Below are 6,549 nucleotides of genomic sequence, written 5' to 3'. Positions count from 1 at the left end.
ATCTTCGACAAAGGAGGCAAGAATATACAATGGAATAAAGACAGTCTCTTCAGCAAATGGTGTTGGGAAAACTGGACAGCAGCATGTAAAACAATGAAGCTAGAACACCCCCTTATACCATATACAAAAATCAACTCAAAATGGATCAAAGACTTAAACATAAGACAAGATAAAATAAACCTCCTAGAGGAAAACATAGGCAAAACATTATCTGACATACATTTCAAAAATTTTCTCCTAGAAGAAATAAAAGCAAGAATAAACAAATGGGACCTAATGAAACTTACAAGCTTCTGCACAGCAAAGGAAACCATAAGTAAAACAAGAAGACAACCTACGGAATGGGAGAAAATTTTTGCAAATGAAACCAACAAAGGCTTGATCTCTAGAATATATAAGCAGCTCATACAAAACAATAGGAAAAAAATAAACAATCCAATCCAAAAATGGGCAGAAGACCTAAACAAGCAATTCTCCAAGGAAGACATACAAATGATCAAAAGGCACATGAAAAAATGCTCAATATCACTAATTATCAGAGAAATACAAATCAAAACTACAGTGAGGTATCACCTCACACCAGTCAGAATGGCCGTCATTCAAAAATCCACAAATGACAAATGCTGGAGAGGCTGTGGAGAAAGGAGAACCCTCCTACACTGCTGGTGGGAATGCAGTTTGGTGCAGCCACTATGGAAAACAGTGTGGAGATTCCTCAAAAGACTAGGAATAGACTTACCGTATGACCCAGGAATCCCACTCCTGGGCTTGTGTCCAGAAGGAACCCTACTTCAGGATGACACCTGCACCCCAATGTTCATAGCAGCACTATTTACAATAGCCAAAACATGGAAACAGCCTAAATGTCCATCAACAGGTGACTGGATAAAGAAGATGTGGTATATTTATACAATGGAATACTACTCATCCATAAAAACCGACAACATAATGCCATTTGCAGCAACATGGATGTCCCCGGAGAATGTCATTTGAAGTGAAGTAAGCCAGAAAGAGAAAGAAAAATACCATATGAGATCGCTCATATGTGGAATCTAAAAAACAAAAACAAAAACAAACAAACAAACAAAAACAAAGCATAAATACAGGACAGAAATAGACTCATAGACAGAGAATACAGACTTGTGGTTGCCAGGGGTGCGGAGGGTGGGAAGGCATAGACTGGGATTTCAAAATTGTAGAATAGATAAACAAGATTATACTGTATAGCACAGGGAAATATACACAAAATGTTATGGTAGCTCACAGAGAAAAAAATGTAACAATGAGTGTGTATATGTCCATGTATGACTGAAAAACTGCTGAACACTGGAATTTGACACAACATTGTAAAATGATTATAAATCAATAAAAAAATGTTAAAAAAATAAAATAAAATAGATTAACAACAAGTTCATACTGTGTAGCACAGGGAACTATATTCAGTATAATGAAGGAACTTATTCTGAAAAACAATATGAAAATGAATATGTGTATGTTCATGTATGACTGAAGCATTGTGCTGTATACCAGAAATTGATACAACATTGTAAACTGACTATACTTCAATAAAAATATATATATTAAAAAAAAAAGTTATTCTCTTCTGCAGCTAAAGGACCACCCATATCAAAGGAAACTATATATTTTTAAATTTTCATTGTTATTCAAATTACAAAAGTAATTTCAAACATGCATTGAGAAAAGTTTCCTTCTTTGTTTCTGCAGGCCCCACCTCTAGTAATCTTTTGGATGGTGGGATATAAAAAATAAGGTTAAAAGGCACAAATAAGTGGCAGTTTGAGCCCTAACATCTATTTAGGACTTGCTCTGCACAGTCTGCAGTACATTGCAACAGACTTTGTAGAAAGATAAAACAGAATGAATAAACTTCATCCCTGCCCAGAGAAAGCATGAAACCTAAAACAGGATATTAAGCAAATGCATATGAAAAACACACTATAAAATAAAGACTACTAAATAGAGCACATGAATAACAAATGGTTGGAAAATTATCCTTACTCAGATGGACTTGCTTACCATCCTGAGAATTTTGAAGACTTCAAATTATTCATAACTTTTTTGTGTCCATGTCTATTCTACCATGACTACTTACTAGTCTAGTTACAGAGACTCATTTTTCAAACATAAAACAAGTTATATTAGAGTTTGCAATTGAAAAGTTCAAGGAATAGAAAAATTTTTTTATGTTAGCTAGGAATCTGTTACAGAGCCAAGGAACAAATGACTAAATCCCCTGAAACCACACAACAGTAACTCTTATTTAACAAGGAGCTTGAGATCAAAAGTGTTTGATCTCAAGAATCTGGCATGCCATATACAGAATCCATAATAAAATGTATTTACACATGCACAAAAACCACACTTCTCTATGAGAAGTTCTAGAGTACTAATCATTAAAATAGTGTCTATTTTGGCTAAAAGTACTTCCTTTTAAAGACACAGCAAAGATTTTTTTTTTTCCCAATTGTTTTAAAAAGAAACCAGAAACTCTGAAAGTCTATTTCTTCTATTCCCTTGGTTTGAAGTCTGAAGATATACCATAATCTTTCAGACCATTAGGTTATTCTTTACTACTAGAAAGTGTAACCTAATAAAGCACTTAATCAACAATCAGGTAATTAACAAAAATTTTTTATTGTTATGTAATAACTCCAGCAAAACTGTCTAGGAGATTTGGCAACACAACATGGTTGGCTTTGGAGGAATAGAGTAATTTTGCTGTTTAAATACACTGTAATACATCTAAAATGCAGCACCAAAATGTAATGAAAAACATTTTTGTTAAATTAGAACACCTCAATTCCTGCCCTCGTTTCACTGCTCATCATTTCTTTGTCCTTACACAAGCCACTTAACCTCTCTTTGCCTCACTTATTCATCTGTAAAACAAGACTAGGAATACATACTTTATTATGTGTAAGGAAGTAACAAGATAATATATGTAAAAGGGGTTTGTAAACTATAATGGCTGTATACATTAAAGGTGTCAGTATTTGTATATAAACGAAATGTACAGAAAATAGATATATAAAGATAATGTTATTGATATAATTATTAAGTAAACTTATAAACCTAGTTTAAATGGATTCTCAGGCAATTCTGTTCTATTTTTTATAATGTGCTTTAGACCTGAATGACAGTATATTTCAAATTAAGCTAAAAATTATTTAGAAAAAAGCCCTCTACAAGGTTGTTTCCTAAGTCTCTCTTCTAAGATAAGACTTTTTTTTTTTTAAAAAAAGTAAGTATCTTTCCAAATTCATTTATTCTTTTTTTTTTTTTTTTCCAGCCAGAGAAAGAATTTGGCCAAAAGGCCATAAAAGTAGAGATAAGAAAATGGCCAAACTCCAAGATTCATGTGTAGGCTCAAGTTGTAAAGCCCCAAAACAAAAGGAGCTGTATCCTTTCGAAGTAGACTTTATAAATTATTTTCCTTTCATTACTAAGGAAATTTCTCTTGCCTCTGAAGGTTTTATATAAAATTATACATACTAAACAAAAAAATTCCAAGAAATAAACATTATGCATTAAGAAAATATGCCATTCTTCTAAGCATGTACTAGGTATTAATTTAGGCATTAATTTAGAAAATATCATTACTATTCTGTGGAATTCTCTTTTATGGCCTTCCATGGGAATAAACTTTAGGTAAACATTTTGAACCAATAACATCACCAGTCAACCATTCTTCACTAATTATAGTCTTTCCTGTTCTTTGTCCAAAGTTTCAAGTTGTTTTTTTTTTTTTAATTGTAGTATAGTCAGTTTATAATGTTGTGTCAATTTCTGGTGTACAGCATAATATTTCAGTCATACATATACATACATATATTTGTTTTCGTATTCTTTTTCATTATAGGTTACTACAAGATATTGAATATAGTTCCCTATGCTATTCAGAAGAAAGTTGTTGCTTGTTTATTTTATATATAGTACAAAATTTCAAGTTTCTGACTTATGCTGACTGAATCTGTAGAGATACCAGATACTGTCTCTTCTCCACAAAAGAAAGCAGTGAGGTCTAACAATCAAATCCAAAATGTTTCCACCAAATATATAAAAAAAAAAATGTGGATATGAGTACCTCAAAGTTCTACCTACTGATTATCAAACATTTCACAGTCAAACATTTCACCAAAGTGATTTTTTTAGCTTAAAAGCTTAGACTCAGAGACAAGAACAAAACTGACATATCTCTGGCTAGTACAACCATAAGGGAACAGAAGAAGGGTCATCTCTAACTGAACTTTCCAGGGAATTCAGCACTGCTTATGTCAGTAAAATAGATGCAAATTTCTTTAAGAAAACAGATGTAAAAATACCCTTTATATGATTCCGAAAAACAATGAACTTCCATCACTGTGACTTCTCTCAGTGAACCATACCTAAAATTGTCCTGTTTTATAAGCACTGAGTGGCTGGCATTGTGCTGAGTGTCAGGAGTGGTAATTAAAAAGCATATGACACTTCTTGCCTTTAAGAGGCTTATGATATAGATGAGAAGACAAGCCTTTAAGATCAAACAATTAGGGACAATACAAGAAAGAATTTTTTTTAAAAGCAGGGCTGTGTAACATAATAAACAGTTTATGAAGCTCTAAGGACGTACCAAAATCATTTTCTCAGAAGCCATTCCTTCTGCCTAAAGTTGCTGGCTTACAAAGCAAGATAATACATTTAATGAAATCAACCCTATTCCCCTGTCCTGGAATCCAACCCTGGTCACAAATGAATGGATCATGGATCATGGATCATGGATCATGAGCCAAGGCTGTCACAGCAATTCTACATAAGATATAGTAAACACACACACACACACACACACACACACACACACACACACACACACACACACACAGAACAATCAGACCCTCTTTCTGTTTGGGGAATCTGAATGAGCAATGTGTGAAAAAGACTTCAGTGGAATTACTGGAGCGGCTGTTGAATCAGGAATGACAACAAGCCACTACTCCAATTCTCCGTGAGGACTATTGTACATTCCAGTCTGTGAAGAACAAGCACAGAGGGACTACTTAGCTCCTGGACCAGTTTCTTGTGCTTCTTCAATTCCCATGTATCTTACAATAAGACCATATGGCTTAAAGTTATCCTTAAAATCCATACATATGATACTGTTCTAAGTTTTTTTTTATAAGAGACCAAGAAGATGTGAAATACCTAAATATTGTACCATGTCTAGAATACATAAAGTACTCAGGAAGAGAAGAAACATCTCTGAGGCCAGCACAGAGCTACATTAGGTATGTATCTGAAACAGATGAAAAGAAAATCTTTTGATTTGAAGGACAGGTACTGAACATGAAAAATATAAAAGAAACAAAAAGTGCTCCAAAAGTAGGCATCTATCTCTTCTAAAAAAGACATATCAAACAAGACTGAAGATTATATGGTGACCTGACATTCACAGCCATCTGAATCAAAGAGAACCTGTCCTTAATGGGAAATTGCCCTGGGAAGATAAAAAATGCCTTCCTCTGGTTGTTAATGGATAAGAAAGCAGAATCTCAGGATAGTATTTCAATGTTTATTGGAGTTATAGTTAAAGTAAGTATCATTTTCCTACCTTTCTTCTCAATGTTATCTTTTCTCCCTCTTCCCGTCTCTTTGGAATCACTTTCTCATCCTACTTTACTTGAGTTTTCCTGAGTATTTATACCTGTCCCACACTCTTGAATTCTTTTTCTAATATTCTTTAAACTACTTCCTCCCTCCCTACACTATCATATGAAAGCATTAAGAAAAAATAAACATTAAATCTAGTTGGATTTCTTATTTTTATATCAGTTATACCACATTCAAATATTAAAGTTTGAGAAAAAGTTATTTCCCACCACCTACCCCCAACTCCCCTCCAAATCACACTAAAGTAAGTCAAAGAGAGGAGAGAAAGACAAAATACTTGTAAGAAAACGAGTTATGAATACCTGGAACAAAACAAAGAAAGTAAAGGAGGTTTCTACGTTGGAGGCAGAAACTTAAATCAAAAGAACCGGAAAGGTTGGAAGCTCTGTGGGGACTACTGGGATCATAAGCATTCTTCCTTGCTGACCTATAACAGGACCTCAGTAGTTACCCAAGACTGAGTCTGCTTTGGAGAAATCATTTCAGCAGCTCAACTGTAATGAGATTAAAGGGTGCAGGAGTGTGCGGTACGAGGGAGTTTAAGTTTGGGAGAGAGCTGGTTTATTAAATAATGGTATACTAAACAGTCAATGGCCACATTTTTTTTAGGTATTAAATATTTTGTTTAACACCTGTCCAATTATAAAATAAAACAACATGGCTTGTTTATTGGCTCTGTTAATCTGGCTTATCCTAAGCAAAACTTTAGGGCATCAGAATTCCTGTATCCCTTAATTTCTAATGCAGTCGCACAGCATTAATTACAATGATTTCTGTCAATGAAATTAAGAACCTAAGTAGGAGAAAAAGTCTATATCCTTCTGCACAAGAAATGATGCCACCAGCCTTTTTGATGAAACTGTTAGAATATTTCATACTTAAAAA

The 6,549-nt window shown here is 33.8% G+C and overlaps 1 protein-coding gene across 1 annotated transcript in view; it reads right to left on the bottom strand.

Annotated features, from left to right (window-relative positions):
* Positions 1 to 6,549, bottom strand: part of ATF6 (activating transcription factor 6) — a 166,932-nt gene that overhangs the window by 90,289 nt on the left and 70,094 nt on the right. The window lies entirely within an intron of this gene.

Source organism: Camelus bactrianus, chromosome 21, assembly GCF_048773025.1.
Source record: "Camelus bactrianus isolate YW-2024 breed Bactrian camel chromosome 21, ASM4877302v1, whole genome shotgun sequence".
NCBI classification, from domain to species: domain Eukaryota; kingdom Metazoa; phylum Chordata; class Mammalia; order Artiodactyla; family Camelidae; genus Camelus; species Camelus bactrianus.
The sequence above is the reverse complement of the archived record's forward strand: the minus strand, read 5'-3'. Positions and strand labels throughout refer to the sequence as shown.